Genomic DNA, 19,810 nt, shown 5'->3' on the forward strand with positions numbered 1-19,810 from the left:
ATTGGTTTTAATAGTAATGGGAATATTGGTGGAACCGTGCAGACATCTTGACCCCCAGTCAGGTTTTTTGGGGTATCATTGAGATTGGTCAAATGGTGGATCCAAATGGATCGGATATGGGTATAGTATTTTAGACAGATCTCTATAATTTCTTACTGATCTGATTTTATAGCAGATAGATAGATAGATAGAGGATAGATAGATAGATAGATAGATAGATAGATAGATAGATAGATAGATAGATAGAAGATAGATAGATAGATAATAGATAGATAGATAGATAGATAGATAGATAGATAGATAGATAGGAGATAAATAGATAGATAGATAAATAGATAGATAGATAGATAGGAGATAGATAGGAGATAGATAGATAGATAGATAGATAGATAGATAGATAGATAATAGATAGATAGATAGATAGATAGATAGATAGATAGATAGAAGATAGATAGATAAATAGGAGATAGATAGATAGATAGACAGATAGATAGATAGATAGATAGATAGATAGATAGGAGATAGATAGGAGATAGATAGATAGATAGATAGATAATAGATAGATAGATAGATAGATAGATAGATAGAAGATAGATAGATAAATAGGAGATAGATAGATAGATAGATAGATAGATAGATAGATAGATAGATAGATAGATAAACTCATCTTATACACTCAGCTCTGCTAGTTAATGATTTGGCAGTGTGTGACATCATGATGTGCTACTATTAATATTACCTTGCATACTACGGTTGATTTATTGACATTTTATTAAGGGGCGGAGTAAAACTCTATTTGCAGGGATTAAACACGATTAAAAATTACCAGTCACACTATAATTAATACGCCATGTTTTTTTTATGAAGCCGTTTAATTTAAAAATGATTAATTTTTTCATGTCGATTTCTTAATTAATCATTAAAGTACAACAAAAAGATTTATGTCTTCTGTTTTTTATGAAAAGTTACTTAATTACCTGAAGCTGATTTTTATCTTTTTTTAACTTTTGTAATTATTTTACTTTAATCGTTTGATTAACATATTTTTGTGCAGCATGTTTTTTTCGTAGAGGATTGTAAGATCATTTATCTCATTCTTCAGCTCATAAATGTTCATAATAATAATAATAACAAAGAGAATCATATGATGATGATTGTAATAAACATTATAACTGTCTTGCAGATTTACTGTCCCCGGTTTGAATCTGACCCAGGGCAACAGGTACTCTGGTTCCTTCTAAAAAAACAAAAATACTGATAGGTTAATTGACTTTATATGCAATTTGCCATAGAGTCGGTCTCTAATAAACCGAGAAGTTAGAAAACAATTAATTATCTACCCCATTAAAAAATAAAATATTATTTTAGTGATATGAATGTGATTTATAATTGTTATTAATATGTTAGGTATCTGTAAATTTGAGAGGAGCTGAGGGGTTAACCTGATGGTCCTCCGACAACCACCTCGCTCCCTCTGTCCAAGACAACTTTAAGGAGGTGATCTGAGCAAATCTAAATTGCACACCTAGGCTGGTGTAAAAGTAATGCTATACTCACCATCTTCTGTCCTTTAGGCTATTTAAAACAACGGCCATAGTCCTCGCCGTAAAACTACGGCCGTTGTTTTGAGGTTCCCTATTATGAATGCAATGCAATGTAACTCCGGCGGTTGAATGCACACTACGTATCAGATACGTACAGGCGTTGTATATACGTCCCCGTGAAAAATGAACATGTCAATTATTTCCGGCCAGTAATACTGCAACAACGGCCGTGGATTTCAATGCGGCCGCGAACCTAAAACTTACATCTGCCGTATTAAACTTGATTTTGATGTAAAAAATGTGGTTTCTCGGGCTGGGCGCAGTATTTAAAGTAGATGACCCGTTTCAGCCCGCTTAAAAATATGCTAGGAAGCAAAATTAAACAACGGCCGTAGTTTTACGACTAGCCCGTACGCTTGTAATTCCACGGTCGTAGTTTTGATCGCAAAAGTCCAGCTGGTGAAAACAACGGCTGTTATTTTACATAGTGTGAACATAGCCTTAAAGTGTTACACCAACAGTTCCTATCCTCTGCTCTTCTCCGCTTCTTCCATGTCCTGCATCAGTCTGACCCCACAGGACCTGCCTGTTTAGAAAAATCATTGACTGTCTGTGGCCACTGATTGGCTGAGCAGGCAGCTGCGGGGCTAGGACGACATACAACTTGGAGAAAGTGAAGACCAGCAGGGGAGAGTGTCAGCTTGGCAGCTGGAGGAGATTTCGTTTTTTCCTGGACAATCCCTTAAAGCTGGCCATATACATAAAATAATCTGACAATTATCTCTCCAAACACTTTAAGGAGAGTGTATTTGTTTTGAATGGAGAGGGGTGAGAAGACACTACCAGAGTCCTATACCCAATATCTCAGGCTTGTGTAAAATAAGCTTAAAAAGGGTAGGGTCAGGGGGAAATTAATTACAAGCACCCCTGACGACCCCTGAGTTGTGATGACATCAGAACTTGGTGGTAAAAGGCCTGTCCCGGCTGATGGTCAGGCCACTAAGCCAATCAGTGACTAGAACAGCGTCCCGCCCCAGTCACTGACTGATCAGTCAATCAGCCATATCGTGACGTGTCAGCACTGGAGATCTCAGAGCCCAGCAGGGTTCCCAAGGCCGGTCCCACCGCTCACCGTGGGGAAAAGAGGGGTAAGTTTGCATTTTTAATCGGGCTTCTCCTTTAACTACAGCATTCACATGTCATTGTTGAGAGGACCCAGTAAGTAAAGAAGACAGCAGTATCCCGCATTGAAACAAGATGGCAGCAATTTAATGAAAGTATGGCTGGTATTATTATTTTCCATCTTCTTCCATCCCCATCTTATATCTGCCCCCCCCCCCCCCCTTGGGCCAGCCAGTGACCTACCTAGAGGACAAAGAGTCCCTGGTTTAAAATGGAACAACTACAGTACTTCTAGAATTGGTATCTCATATAGAGGAGATTGCTGGTTGTTGTAGTTTAAGTTGAATTGGATCAAACAAGGTTGAATTATTAATCATTCTCCATGATATACTCTCCCCGCTGTAAGGCTTTCCAGTTTCTATCTGACAACAAATTCAGCCTAACATTGATGTCTTTTATCGTGCCGGCAATTCTTTCATTTTATGTTGGCTTCTATTACAGAGATAAACAGAAAACAAAACATATCAAACAACAATCAAACATAATCAAAACTGCAAAAAAAAAAAAAAATAGAAGAGGAAAAACAGTAGGAGATAAAAATCTTCAAACGTTCCACCGGTTTTCATGAGGATTTAATAACAGAAAAATAAATGTTTAGATAAGTAAAGCACAATATATGTATAAAGCAAAATAATATAAAAATGATAAAATGAAGAGTCTGCAGATTAAAGACAGGTTCACACGGCTGTTTTTATTAATGCAATAAAAGTTGGCACATTAAACTTACCGCTTAAGCCTATGTTCACACAACGTATGTTTTGCATAAATCACGGCCCTTGTTGCAATTTGAAACAATGGCTGTGATTTATACAAAACATACGTTGTATGTGAATGAATGGAATCCTGGCCGGAGCGTATACACACAGTATACGCTATGGCCGGGATTTCATCCGGCCGCACAAAAAACTGACATGTCAGCTTTCTGCGGCCGCTATTCATTGAACACTCGCTTCATTGTGTACAGCGGTGAATTGAGATGCAGGAGCACACGGATGGGGCCATGATGATCTTCAGTAACACCGGCTGTTCTGGTGTGATCCCGACCAAAGGCTGGAATCATACACTGCAGTTTTTGTGCCAAAACCAGAAGTGGATTCAAATGGAATGGAAAATATAAATGGAGGACTTGTACTTCTCTTTCCTGTTGGATCCACTTCTGCTTTTGGCACAAAAACTGCCATGTGTGTTTCCAGCCTTAGATGAGGTTTTTTACCAATCCACTGTGTAGTGCCAATGTTATACTTTCAAATAAAGTGCTCATAATATCACAATGTAGTGGCCAAAAATTTGTTCTATCCAAACAATATTTCCAGAACAATCTGAAGAGTGCGGTGAGTACAGATACCCTGGATTACAGCCTTGGGCGAAGTTCACACAACTTTGTTTGTTTTAGAAAAGAAGAGACACTGATTGAAATTAAATCAGTGTCCGTTCTTTTCTGCAGTGTTGGCATTGCATTGAAATCAATGCAATGCTGCCCACTGTGTTCTTTATAACAGACGTTAAAATAATGAACACGTCTTTAACCTCCGGGCGCTGTTTGCCGGAAACAATAGCTATTCACACAATGTAAAGTACAGCCGGCAGCAGTACTTTACATTGTAGTCAATGGTTAATTGAATTGCTGCAATTCAATTGTAAAAAGATCATGTTCCTGCAGCCGATACAGTGGTATTGGCTGCAGGAATGCCCGGAAGGTTGTCTGGCAGTATGACACCAGTGTGAACATAGCCTTGTCAGCAACTTACCATCTCAGGAACTAACTTCAATCACCTACTGACACTGAATGGGTCATTCCTTTACTGCATACTACCACCTGTTATCACTAGAGATGAGCGCAACATATATCTGGGAAAACATGGCCTTGTAATTAAAGACACAGTACCGGCACTACTCCTTTGGCAGTAGCTTCAATCACGGGTAATGAAATGCTGCACGTTCAGGTTTGGACTAACCCAAGCATGCTCGAGGTTTGCTCATCATTACTTCCTTAAAAATTCTATCAAGGACCTTTGGTGAAAATTTAACAAGTAAGTGGACAGCTTGAAAAACATTAAACCAAACAAAGAACAACACAGATGTCAATTCAGAAATATAACATTTTTGGAATACATATTGCTTTTTTTTTGCTTTTTTTTTTAAACTAACGTTTTGCACACATTCAACGATGCAATTTAGTAATCTGCGACCTTCCGAAAGTCTCCACATCCCAGACGCACTGGATAGAATTCTCCTTTATTACGTTAGACAGACAGATAAACAGTCGGTAGCAGTTAGGAAATCCAGCGAAATATTTCATGAGGATCGGGTGTTTGCACAAACATGCTCCCCCGGCAGGTTCTACTCCGCTCAGTTTTTACAAGCAGGAAATTAATGCAAGGCGTCAAAATGGAATCGCACTGCTGCCTATTGTCTCCAGTGTGGATTATTCCCCTGCAACAACCAGGGAACATGGGGAGAGCTCCAGAGTCCAAAGTTCTATCCTACTCCAGATCCCATCTGAAATGTTTATAAGCTTGAACCCTGAGGAAGCCCTCTCTTTAGACTTAGGGTGGTATTACACGAAGCGATTATCGTTCGAATAATCGTTCAATCGGTCGTATTTGAACGATTATCTTTAAGTGTAATAGTAGACAACGATTAAACGACGAATGATTGGTCGCTGGTCGTTTAATAGGTTTTGAATCTATTTTTATCGTTTGTCTTTTACACATCGTTCGCACATCGTTCGTTTGAATAAGATGTCGTTAGCCGTTCCCTGTTCATTCGCAAATTGAAAGGGGAGTGTTCTTGAATTTTGTTGCTCCAATATAACCGATAATCTTTCCGTGTAGTAAAACGAACGATTATTAGGCAACCGCTATTGCGATCGTTGGAGATCGTTTATTGTTAATCGTTTATTGAAAAAAATCGCTTCGTGTAATACCACCCTTAGGCTTTGTGATGGGAAGTAGAAAAATGAGGTGGACGTAAAAAGCACTGGTTTTCACATGTATGGCTTTTGCAGTGTCAGTCTGGCACTGTCCTTAGGGCCCGTTCACACTGTGGGAAACAGCAACAGAAAGTGCCCCCACACCACGCTTCAACTCGCCTCTACGACTAGGTTAGTTGGTCCCTCCACAGTAGATCCGGGCTGCGAGAAGGTGCACTAGGCACATAGCAGAGAACACAAATCTTGCACATAAGTACTCATATAGAGCAGAAAGTCACGGCATCCTTCTCCTTCAGCAGCAATGTTGTTTATTCAGCCAAATGGTGATACAGCGTGAACATCAACAGGGTAACACTGTGGGAAAATGTGGAGTCCGCCATGGACCAAGCTCAGAATTCTGTCAATTCTTTCAGTGGAGAACAGTGGTGCCCTATACTTAAAGGGGTACTCCAGTGGGGGGGGGCACTTTTTCGCTGGGACCAGGGAGGAGGTGGCTGAGGGAAAAGACGTCCACTCACCTCCCCGGTTCCAGCGGCGGGTCCCGTATCATGTGGCACTATGAAGTAACCATGTCTGGCCACTAGACAGTAAATGGAGCCACTTGCTTCTAGCCCAGTTCACAGTCATGTGGGTACCAAGCAGCTGATCAGTAGGGGTACCAGTTATCAGTGCCCCGACTATCAGGGAATGATGACTTTTCTTGAGGATTTCATCAGTCCTATGAGTCTAGAAGACCCCTTTAAGCATTCTACAATAAATGGAGATCATTCTGAATTGATTCCCTCAAACGGAGCATTATCACTAGAGATGAGCGAACCGGGTTCAGGTTCGAGTCGATCCGAACCTGAACGTTCGGCATTTGATTAGCTGGGGCTGCTGAACTTGGATAAAGCTCTAAGGTTGTCTGGAAAACATGGATACAGCCAATGACTATATCCATGATTTCCACATAGCCTTAGGGCTTTATCCAAGTTCAGCAGCCACCGCTAAACAAACGCCGAAAGTTCGGGTTCGGGTGGACTCGAGCATGGTCGAGGTTCGTTCATCTCTAATTATCCCTTATTTCATTTCTTTTCCAACCTTGTTGGTGGATAGGCATACGAAGCCATGGTCTTAGTAATTCTCCTTGTCTGTGTTCCCGGTACAAGTCTACCGTCGTTTTTCTAGATTCTGACGTCTCCGCTCTGACAGTAAATTATCAGTGATGCTGGTTCAATTTTCTGCATCTTTGTCCGGGGTAATTTAGCTGAAAGCCACCGCAGCTTTTTCCATCGACACGGTGGGACATAAGTGATACAGCCTGCAGTAACACATTCCTTTTCACTGTCATAGAAGACAGATACGGTGCAGCCTCTTTCCTGCAGCAGAAAAGCAGAAGTCATGATTAGTATTTGAGAAACTATTTTAGTAATTCGAGTGCTGGCTCTTCCCACTGTGAGGCTTATGAACTCTCCGTCTTACAGATGGTGTCCTATCCTGACTCTTCTGGCTTAGGTTAAATGTTATTTATTTATCCTGCTACATCTTCAAAGCGTTGGAGGAGATCTTACCGGGCTGTTGTCCTGCCTGTTAAGACGGCTGGAGACGAGCTCAGAGACACATTCTTAGCGGCTTAGGTAAAGTGAGAGTGGAAAGCCTGTACATGGCGGAACCAGAATGACATGACGGCCCAGACATTGAGATTTAGTGTGATTTATGGTCTCTATTTCACAGCCAGATGAAAGTACAGATAGTCCAACAATTTTTTGTACACATTTTTAGATTGTTTGTATTATTTTCCCCTTTTTTGGGCAATATTGGTATACTGGCACAAATTGATAGTAAAAGGTAAATTTTATTCATTGGGACAGGTAAGAAAGTGTAAATTACACCTTTTTTAACTCTTCAAAAAGGTTTTTTTTAACATTTTGGAGGGAGGATACATCTGAAATTGTGATACCTCTAAAGCTACAGTATAGATATACAGTAGTACCTTGGTTTAAGAGTAATTTGGAATGAGAGCGTTTTGCAAGAAGAGCTCACAGTTTTTCAAAATTGTGACTTTTTGAAAAAAAAAAATCATTGCTTTGGTTTAGGAGCTCCCTGTACTGGGTTGGAGGGGGAGTGGGGAAGGAACATGGTCTGCATAGCGGGGTCTACAGCACTGTACTCTGACCCAGGAAGTCTCTCTCACCTTCCAAACCATAGCAGATCCACTTCAGGCTGGGGCTTACATCAGGGGACAGGACTGTGGAGATAATCTCTTCATAGCTGTAACCCCTCTCTCCCAGGACATAGAGTGCTGCTATACTGTGCCCACATCTGTACTGCTCATTCCTTCATGCTCCCTGCAGTCTCTGTCAACCCTTGTGTTTCCAATCCTCTCCATTACTGCCATAATGTGCCTGCACTTACACTCAGCCATTCACACTGCTGCTATAATGTGCCTGCACTTATACTCAGCTATACACACTGCTGCTATAATGTGCCTGCACTTATACTCAGCTATACACACTGCTGCTATAATGTGCCTGCACTTATACTCAGCTATATACACTGCTGCTATAATGTGCCTGCATTTATACTCAGCTATACACACTGCTGCTATAATGTGCCTGCTCGTACACCTAGCCATTCACAACTATTCACAATAGAAAAGTTTCTGTCACTGTCCTCCTGCACAGCTCTGTGATTCTCACTTCCTGATCTCTACAAACTGCTGCTGTGTTATCAGGTTTATGCCCTTACTATACATTATATACCACATGTTGATTGTTATACTGTACAATAACATAAAAAATCATTATTTTTGGGGTGTGGAACCAATTGTCTGCATTTCAATTACTTCTTATAGGAAAGAGTGAATTTGGATTACAAGCACGGTCCTGGAACGAATTATACTCTTAATCCAAGGCACCACTGTAGTTAGATTGCTGTCAGGCATAAGAGCAGTATGCAGCAATCTACCCTAATCACTGGCCTATGCCCATGCACACTCAACTCAATCTATTGCTAGGAGAAGCCAGGAGAACCATGCAAGGAAAAGCCAGGAAACGCATGCAAGGAGAAGCCAGGAAAAACATGCAAGGAGAAGCCAGGAGACGCATGCAAGGAGAAGCCAAGAGACACATGCAAGGAGAAGCCAGGAGACGCATGCAAGGAGAAGCCAAGAGACACATGCAAGGAGAAGCCAGGAGACACATGCAAGGAGAAGCCAGGAGACGCATGCAAGGAGAAGCCAGGAGACGCATGCAAGGAGAAGCCAGGAGACGCATGCAAGGAGAAGCCAGGAGACGCATGCAAGGAGAAGCCAGGAGACGCATGCAAGGAGAAGCCAGGAGACGCATGCAAGGAGAAGCCAGGAGACACATGCAAGGAGAAGCCAGGAGACACATGCAAGGAGAAGCCAGGAGACGCATGCAAGGAGAAGCCAGGAGACGCATGCAAGGAGAAGCCAGGAGACACATGCAAGGAGAAGCCAGGAAACGCATGCAAGGAGAAGCCAGGAGACACATGCAAGGAGAAGCCAGGAGACGCATGCAAGGAGAAGCCAGGAGACACATGCAAGGAGAAGCCAGGAGAACCATGCAAGGAAAAGCCAGGAAACGCATGCAAGGAGAAGCCAGGAAACGCATGCAAGGAGAAGCCAGGAGACACATGCAAGGAGAAGCCAGGAGACGAATGCAAGGAGAAGCCAGGAGACACATGCAAGGAGAAGCCAGGAGACACATGCAAGAAGAAGCCAGGAGAACCATGCAAGGAAAAGCCAGGAAACGCATGCAAGGAGAAGCCAGGAAACGCATGCAAGGAGAAGCCAGGAGACACATGCAAGGAGAAGCCAGGAGAACCATGCAAGGAAAAGCCAGGAGACGAATGCAAGGAGAAGCCAGGAGACACATGCAAGGAGAAGCCAGGAGAACCATGCAAGGAAAAGCCAGGAGATACATGCAAGGAGAAGCCAGGAGACGAATGCAAGGAGAAGCCAGGAAAAACATGCAAGGAGAAGCCAGGAGACACATGCAAGGAGAAGCCAGGAGACACATGCAAGGAGAAGCCAGGAGAAACATGCAAGCATGATGGGCTCTATAGACTTATGCTGCAATTACACAGAACGATTATCGTGCGAATTTGCACGATAATGATCGAATTCGAACGATAATTGTATGTGTAAACGCAGTGAACGTTCAAGCTACAAGCGAGAAATCGTTCATTTTGATTTTTGAACATGTTCTAAAATCGTCGTTGGTCGTTCGCAAAAAATTCGCAGATCGTTCCTTGTAAACAGTCATTTACCGATTTAACCTATGTGCGAGATAGGCTTAAGCGATCGAAAAACGATTGCAAAACAATTTTTCCGTACGATATATCGTTCCGTCTAAACGCTGATCGTTATAAAAAAAAAACGTCACTTCGACATCGTTATTCGTACGATCGGGCCAATTATTGCTACGTGTAAACCCAGCATAACAATGCCGTTTTATACATGCAATACAATGCATGTATAAAAAATGGAAATGTAAGTATTAACTGCATAGCAATGCATTTTCACAGTTTATTCTGAGAAGAAAGATGTAAATAATAGAGAGTCAAAACACAGACATGACTTATTAGACTGGGTTCACAAATAGTATTTTGGTGAGATCAAAATTATAGAAAAGATAAAAAGGAGATGAAACTTAAAGGAGAAGTCTGGCGAAAATGTTTATTAAAGTATTGTATTGCCCCCCAAAAGTTATACAAATTACCAATATACACATATTATGGGAAATGCTTATAAAGTGCTTTTTTCCCTGCACTTACTACTGCATCAAGGCTTCACTTCCTGGATAACATGGTGATGTCACTTCCTGGATAACATGGTGATGTCACTTCCTGGATAACATGGTGATGTCACGACCCGACTCCCAGAGCTGTGCGGGCTGTGGCTGCTGGAGAGGATGATGGCAGAGGGACACTGAGGGACACAGGGCACTGGAGGGACACTGAGCATCCCCCTGCCATCATCCTCTCCAGCAGCCACAGCCCGCACAGCTCTGGGAGTCGGGTCGTGACATCACCATGTTATCCAGGAAGTGACATCACCATGTTATCCAGGAAGTGACATCACCATGTTATCCAGGAAGTGAAGCCTTGATGCAGTAGTAAGTGCAGGGAAAAAATCACTTTATAAGCATTTCCCTTAATAAGTGTATATTGGGGATTTGTATAACCTTTGGGGGGCAATGCAATACTTGAAAAAAAATTTCGCCTGACTTCTCCTTTAAAGGAGAACTATTAAAGCAAACACGATTTGGGCCCTACTCCATGCACTGGCTATTTCAGCTATTTCAGCTCAGCTTTCTACATTACACTTCAGAGCTACGGTGAACTGCCAGGATAACAATGAACAATTTATGTCTATCCAAACACTTTGTACATGAAAAATTCAATTTCCTCCTTAATGGCCCTTTAAGTGTTTCTCGGATAACTTGCTAAATCAGAAAAAAAAAACTTCTCTCTCATGAACGGCCATAAAAACAGAGAAAATTAATACAATTTTTCCAGACTCCACTCGCGATTTGGAAAATCCATTTAAGTAAGTTACAGAATTGTAAACCGGAATGTGCTACTTATTTGGCCGACCCGAGGTTGAGTAATACAAATAAGGTTCATTAAGCATAAAACCCCTTTTTTCCAAGCACGTTTTATAGAGGAGGAAGCAGCTACGTTGTGAAACAGTGATGGCGACACGCTTACTTACTTAGGAAAACATTTCCAGAGAGGATCAGGTTTTGTCGAAGGTCAAATGAGCATTTACCAGTGTGTGTGATTAATTAGTGTCTATGGAAGGAATACAGGATCTAATATCCATATTGCTTACTTTTACGGAAATTTCTTTGACAGTCGTTGAGTGTTAAAACATGTTCTGCCTTACAGATCAACTTCCATTCAATTATGGAGACTGAAGCCTAGGCGCCTGACAGTGCAGGACTATGGCTCCGTGGGTCCATCAGAGGAAACTATCCAGAGGGCCGCCATCCATCTGTGCAGAACTGGTGGAATTTCATCCTAGATTATATTGTTATCCTTGCACATATAGGTCCTGACATTAATACATTCGAGGAAGTCTTTAATCCGATCTATAAGAATTGGCCCTAGCTCATATATTGCACACAACTTTTATAGACCTAAGACTAATAGGCTGGGTATTTGGTTGACTTTGGAGTCTCCAAATCAGCTTCAGATGGGGTTGTCTTTTATTGGGTCTATATTGGAGGATTCCTTGGTACCCTGGTTGGAGAGTCTGACCGCACCACCTGATGTGACACAATTTGTTTAGTATATAAAGATGAGCACAAGTCATTCATGCTCGAGTCTGATCATTCGCCCTTTTCAAATACCAGTGGCTGAAGAAGTTGAATGCAGCCCTAGGGAGTCCAGGAAAATATGAATACAGCCTCATGCCATAGGCTGCATCCAACTTCTTCAGCTGCAGAGCGATCAGACTTGAGTGTGCTCTATATAAATGTTCATGGTAAATGGAAATACAATCATAACCCAACACTAGTTACCCATTGATGCATGGTGGAGTTCCAGGCTTAAGCTGACTGTACACACTACAATAAAGTTGTCCATACCTGCCGATTTTGGCAGGATTGGCTAGACACACACGATGGAAATAGTAGTTCTTTAACATGTGGAGGGCCGCCAGTTTGACACCTTTGGTCTAATGTACAGTATAGTGGCCTTATAACTACTCTGACAGATGGCATGTGGGATCTCAACACATCCAATCCCTTTGTTCTCAGGGATATAAGACATCACTAGAGGTATCTGGCTTTGGTTTTCTCCTTCCTCCCGCTCAGAAAACATGCACACTCTGTTGAGTAGGGAGGCCGAACAAGCATAGCTATAGCATAGCTAAATGTATGTCTAGTGGTTACTTAAATAGGGTGTCAAGATTATCTGTGTCCATAAAGACTATTAGGCATGTGGGCACCATAAAGGGAGGGGTATTGATTTTTTTCCTTGCAAGACAGAGTGGAATTATATTTGTTCCACTCAGTGTCCATAGCCTTAAAGTGATATCTCTGATAATCACATTTATTTTTATGGAGAAAACTGCACAAAATCTTAGATTTATCAGAATAATTATTAACTTAATAATAACTGATGACTTAGAAACCTCATATATAACAAGCGTTAGATAAAGGTTTGTTAGTGATGGTCAGTTAAATATGGGGTAGTACTATGTAATAGCAGACAGTTCATCCTTCTTTGCTTCTATCTATAATGAACTTCTTTATGCTAATAATAAGCAGACAGGAACATTAGGAGCGTTCGTAGGGATCTGTCATCAGTCTGCACTCTACATGACATCTTATGAGGCTTCCCCTGCAGGAAGCCAGGATGTGTCAATATACCCGACTGCATAGGTTGCACAAGATACATACAGAACAGATGTGTGAGTAATATGCTGCTACTCCTATGTATACAAAGGTATTAACTGATACAAGTTCCCTGAGTCATGTGCTGTATGTGGTCCAAATACTCTATAGCAGCAAAGTCACTATCCCAGAAAAACAGCGATTATTGTGGCTCTCCAGCTGCTGGGAAACTACAATGCCCATCATTTCATAACAGCTTGGTGCATAATATGATGTTCTGCAGCAGCTAAGGAGTGTGTTATGATGTTCTGCAGCAGCTAAGGAGTGTATTATGATGTTCTGCAGCAGCTGAGGTATAACTTGATGTTGACCAATGGCAGAGGAGTGTATTATGATGTTCTGCAGCAGCTGAGGCGTATTATCATGTTCTGCATCAGCTGAAGTATATTATGATATTGTGCAGCAGCTAAGGTGTGTATGATGATGTTTTGCAGCATCTGAGGTATGTATTATGAGGTTCTGCAGCGGCAGAGGTGTGTATTTTGATAAGCTGCAACAGCTGAGGTGTATTATGATGTGCTGCAGAAGCTGAGGTGTGTATTATGATGTTCTCCAGCAGCTGAGGTGTGAATTATGATCTTGATAAGTTACGTATTATGACATCCTGCATGATGGGTTTCAACATCCTTTATTGAGAATTACAATGCTGAGATATATAACTGCATAGCAAACTCTGCAACTGCTACAGAACCTGTTTGTAAATAGTGAAGAAGCATTTCATATCCATCAATCAGTGGTAGACATAGGAGTAAGACCTCTGTGCAAAAACCAATGTTTACTAATGTAGTAACCTGGGGGATGGGGGTTATTATGTGGCTTGGCGCTGGTTGTTATAGTGCCAAACAAGGCACTTTTGTTTGCCCACCCCGGATACAGTGACACACATTTTTTGTAATAGAAATGGTGTAGTGCAGGTGTCGTAGTAAACAGGAAGTCTCCTGTTTAGAAGAGAGTCCTGTATCCTCAGGAATGAACATCCGCCAGAGCTATCCTGTGGGCACTGAGTGACACATAATCAGGGATTACAGGACCACCTAGTGGGAGAGACAGCCTTTGGGGGTACCCCTTAGGAACCTAAATTTTTGGCAGACTCAGTCTTTGCACTAAGCTTGTACGATACCTCAATACACTTGTATAGCCTTCAGAGGTAGAAGATACAGCATCCCAGCGTGAATAGGTTTTAGTCCCGATTTTCACTGCAGTCCCTACTGGAGGTGTTCTAGCCGGACATGGCTAGGGTGTCACCAGACATTAAGAATAAGGACTGGTATAACAACAGGGTCCTGGCCTCAGAATCTCTCAGCATACACTGACTATATCTAAAATAATCAATACTTAACAGAACCCCACTAGCCCCACCCTACTACATATAAGGCTCTTCGGGGGGGGGGGGGGGGGGAATCTTATTGAACCAGGGGACAGGATAACCCTATGTGATAGGTTAACATTCTCTGAGATAGGATCGGTCGAGGCAAAGAACCAGCAGATAGTAGAGACATCAGTTAACCCTTTTGTAGTTTCCCTTCAGCCTTGCAAACCTAAGGTGCAAATCACAGTGACACCTGGTGGCAGCAGCAGCATTCTACAGGCTTCAGCCTCAGAGCCTATAACACATAGTACCGACTTATACATGTTCTGGGACACTGCATCTATGCTTTGCCACTCATCTTTATTTAATCCAGCTCTACCATCTCATAAATGTCAATGGGGCAAATTTCAAAATGTCTTGTCCTTCAATAGGAGGCAGCGTAATACTGTTTTTATTGTTGGGAGACGCAGTAGTCACCCTTCACCCATCTACTTTACTGCTGGTGCTCTGATAATTCTGACCCCTGCACATTTTCCTACTTGATTGCACAGCTGAAGAACAGAGGTCAGAGGTTATCAGTGCAGTGAAGCAGAGATCTCTGTCTTCTGCTTGTTAACCCTTTTTGTGTTGCAGCATGTAGGTAAACATTGGGTCACTTACTCACTGCAATACATAAAGGGGTAAGCAGAAGGACACACGCTCTTACCTTCTCCCCTGGGCCCCCCTCCTGCACAGGCCCCATAGCAACTGCCTACTCTGCCTCTATGGTAGCTACGCCACTGCGCTCACCTGTTACGATATGCCTTACACGTATGGTGTGAAATAATGTAAATCACATAACCGCATTGATATGAAGAATTCCAGGAAAACAGGGCGAACAAATAAACTTTCTTCACATTTCATTTCATCCCTCTCGATAAACAGACGCGGGGGGAAACAAGGCCGTACCAATGTTTAGAAAGCGATTTACAATTACCGGCTTTTTGTGAAAATCTTTAAACAAACGCGGAGCAGGATAAACACTGACTGACTGTAATAAGTGCTGGAGGTGATAAGATACCGAGAAAACAGGGGGAGAGCAGCTGCTCCTCACCAGATCCTACCGGAGACCTCCTATCAATCATCGGCCACAATGGGAAATTGGAAATGTTTCCGGTTCTCACACATTTTACCTTATAGGTCAGTGTGCCGTGTGGGTGCAGCAGGAATTTTCTGGTTTATATAAATAAAGCTTAAAGTGTGCCTGCCAGCACTCGAGATCTGTTCTTTGCTGGGAAATTAATACAAGTGAATCTAGTTAAGGGGGACTCCGGAGGAAAAAAAATAGTATTCCGGTACTTATTAGCTGCTGTATGCCCTGCAGGAAGTGGTGTATACTTTCCAGTCTGACATGCTGCTCTCTGCTGCCACCTCTGTCCATGTTAGGAACTGTTCAGAGCAGGGGAGGGTTTCTCTATGTGTAAATGGAAACAATGATATTGTCCTCTTCACTTACATACAAGCACACTCTGTCAAACTGAGCATGCACATGTATGGAGGGGGTTAAGGAGACATGTCTGTCAGTCAAACAAGCAGAGAGCTGTAGTGTGCAGAGACTGCTGTCTCTAACTCAAGCTGACTTTCTGAGTGACCTCCTGTGGGTACAGTTGTGATGGAGTAATATGCTGATATAAAAGTTATAAAGAATGGCGGGGTGTGTTTATTTGAGTCCAAATTACTCACAGTACACAAACATGGTGAGTACAGACCTTCTGTTTGCCGTTGTGCCTTATCAGCAGTACTGCCCTGCCTTTCTTAGTGAATGTAATGGCAGATGCAAATATGTATCAAACTGGCTTTTAGCTGGCTCATGTGCATAAGGCTGTGTTCACACATTTGCTGTTTTCTTACCTTTGTTTGCACAGAAGACTGATTATATGGAGTTTTGTTTCAATTGACTGTGTGGGCTTTGCTATGTGATCAGAATTACCAGGCTTCATCACTGCTGTTTTTATTGTCATAAACAATATGATGAAGCCTGGAAATGCTGATCACAAATCCAGACAGTCAATTTAGACAAAACTGTGCCACATAATAAGGTAGGCTCTAATTATGTAAAGGATCAACAACAAATTACTTTTATTTATGTATTTTTTTTTTTAAAAAACTCACATTGATGAGAAAGAAGCAACCAGGGGGATTTTTCACTAGCTTAAAGAGGTATTCCGGAGTGGCGTAAAAATTCAACTGGTGCCAGAAAGTTATAAAGATTTGTAAATTACTTCTATTAAAAAAAAGCCTTAAAATACTTATCAGGGGTGTATTCTTTCCAGTCTGGCACAGTGCTCTCTGCTGCCATCTCTGTCCATGTCAGGAACTGTCCAGAACAGTATCAAATCCTTGTAGCAAACCTCTCCTGCTCTGGACATTTCCTGACATGGACAGAGGTGGCAGCAGAGAGCACTGTGTCACTGTGACTGGAGAGAATACACCACTTCCTGCGTTTGGAGATGTAGAGTAGTTGTCAGGAAAACAATAATAGGACAATCAAATGACACCAAATAATTAACAAAAAAACTTTTAATCAAAGACATTTCTTGTATACACTGGTGAAATTCTTCAATATTTGGTAGTTCTGCGTTTTTAAAAATCGCCAAACAAAAAAATACAATTATTATTATTATTATTATTACTAATAATAATAATAATAATAATAATATCTTGTTTCCTTTTTTCCTCCTTTAGAAATCTAGGTGACCCCATTCCCAGAATAGCTGGTGCGGTCCAGCTGTGTACTCTGCTGTCAGGATCATTTGTCATCCGCAGGCTCATCCCGCAGGAAGGTATCACCGCTAATAATTGTGGATATGTGGCACAGCCCGGATCCCTATGTATTGATTAATAATGTATACAATATTGATGAGGAAGCTGCCTAATACTTCATTTAAAATGAGTCACAACTAAAATCTGAAAAATTATCTTCATGGGAATGCTGCTGATCAATACATTGGAAAACCACATCCATCAATGAGGTATAAAGCCCCAATAATATCGTCGGGTCTGAGGATATCAACCACTACTACATCTATAACATCCTACTAATAACATAAATATATACTATTCTACAGGCTACCATATAGCTATATTCATCCATACAGGGCCCCTATAAGGGATATAACCACATGGCAGAGAATGGCTACTAATAGCCATGGAGGAGTCAACCCAACTGTGCAGGACATGGACAGCCCAACTATTAAAGTGTAATGCCTGAAAGGATGAAAACTATTTTAAACTGTCTAATAAATGAAAAAATATCAGTAAATAAAGTTATTCTACTACCTGTCTATGGTATTTTATGCTTTCCTTCTGCTTTTAATTCTGTCTTTATTTGCCCAACTTTCTGTACATGCTTTAATGTACTTCATGTTCCTGCTTTACAATCTAGCTGGGAATTCAACTGACTCCCTTCCACTATGTATTCTTTACTATGACTTATAGAGTTGCCTGAATTCCTTACTTCAGTGTACAGCAGGAACAGAGTCCATAACAGGATGACTCTGTTCCGGTGCGCAATCTTGAATTTATTGGAAGACTCTTTTTAGATCAAATCGTGCAACTTACCATACATTCTGTAATGAATGTACTATTCTTTCTTTACACTCTAGCTGGGAATGCAGCCTCTCCCACAACATTTCCTTGACTATGTTCCAGAGTGTACAGCAGGAACAGAGAGTCCATCACATGTACATGGAACATGGAGTGTAAGGCGAAATTTTGAAATTAATGGGAGATTCTTTTAAACTCAAATTGAGCAGTTTTTAAGGAAAAAAGGAACAAAAACCATAAAGTTTCACCCATTTCAAGGAGTCCTCACAGTGCTACGTATCACTTTTATAAGTAGCTGACATAATACCATCATTTTATGGCTAAAAATATAAGGTATAAAAATAATACTACCACATAATACTCACATAGTAATACTATTAAGTAGATAAATAATACCATGATACATTATTATCTAATACTGGGTAGTTTAAAGGGGTACTCCGGCAAAAATCTTTTTCTTTCAAATCAACTGGTTTAAGAAAGTTATATAGATTTGTAATTTACCTCTATTTAACAATCTCCAGTCGTCCAGTACTTATAAGCTGCTGTATGTCCTGCAGGAAGTGGTGTTTATTTCCAGTCTGACACAGGGCTCTCTGCTGCCACCTCTGTCCATGTCAGGTATTGTTCAGAACAGTAGCAAATCCCCATAGAAAACCTCTCCTGCTCTGGACAGTTCATGACATGGACAGAGGTGGCAGCAGTGAACACTGTTTCAGACTAAAAATAAATACCACTTCCTGCAGGACATACAGCAGCTGATAAATATGGGAAGACTTAAGATTTTTTAATAGAAGTAAATTACAAATCTGTATAACTTTGTGCAACCAGTTTATTTGAAAGAAAACAATTTTTGCCAGAGTACCCCTTTAAGGATTTCCTTTCATTAAGAATGATATGAAGGTTAATAAAAGCTCACTGATACTTTAAAATAGGTAAGGGGTCTATGTATCATCCCTGGTGGTCTAGGGTGGCGCTGGTTTTAATGCCAACATCTGTCATGGCCTGTAGTGGTGAAGGGGCTAATGATGATATTCCTGGTGGTCTATAGTAGAGATAGGAGTAATATAAAGATCCCTAGAGGTCACGGGGATAATACTAGACTAATATTTATGCTGTAATAATTTTCTATAGATGTCCAGACGGCTTGTAGGATGAAGTGATAGGAATGTCTCTCTGTGATGGTTGGAGGTTTTATTTCCTCCCTACACTTAATAACATGATACTCTTTTAATGTGCTGCTGCAGGGGAAGCGTGTTTGTGTTACACGTGTGATTAAACGCGCAGAACAAGCTGAACACAACACTTACAGCCTCAATGTCGAAATCATTTCTCCTCCACGGATCACGGAGACGGATTCGCGCACTTTTCATGTTTTCCCAAAACAAAAGGCAACACTCTGTACTTAGCAGCCCCCATACCGAGCGCTGGAAATCCAGAAGCAAACAAGCCCATTAACTGTGTGCACTGGGGAGGCTGACGGTATGATGTACCAGCAACCTGGGGATTTAAAGGGGAACTAATGCTTTTATGTCAATAAGGCTACAGTAACACATATACTTCCTAACATATCCCATAAGGGCTAATCTAAGTGAATGCTATAGGACGAGCACTGCTGATATAGGAAATATGCTTTCGAATCAGCTGAAAGGTCAGTGAAGAAAACAAATGTATATGGTAAAGGGTTGCGGGCGTGCTTTCTGTCATAGGGGGAGGAGGAGGTGAGCTGTCTAGGGTGTTATCCTAGGCAGGGTGATATATAGTATTGTAAGAAGCATAAATCTCTTCATTGAAAGGGAAACTGACATCCCAAACTGCTTACCTGGCTCCATAGCTATGTAAGCAGTGAGAC

This window comes from Dendropsophus ebraccatus, chromosome 7 (assembly GCF_027789765.1).
Source record: "Dendropsophus ebraccatus isolate aDenEbr1 chromosome 7, aDenEbr1.pat, whole genome shotgun sequence".
NCBI classification, from domain to species: Eukaryota; Metazoa; Chordata; class Amphibia; order Anura; family Hylidae; genus Dendropsophus; species Dendropsophus ebraccatus.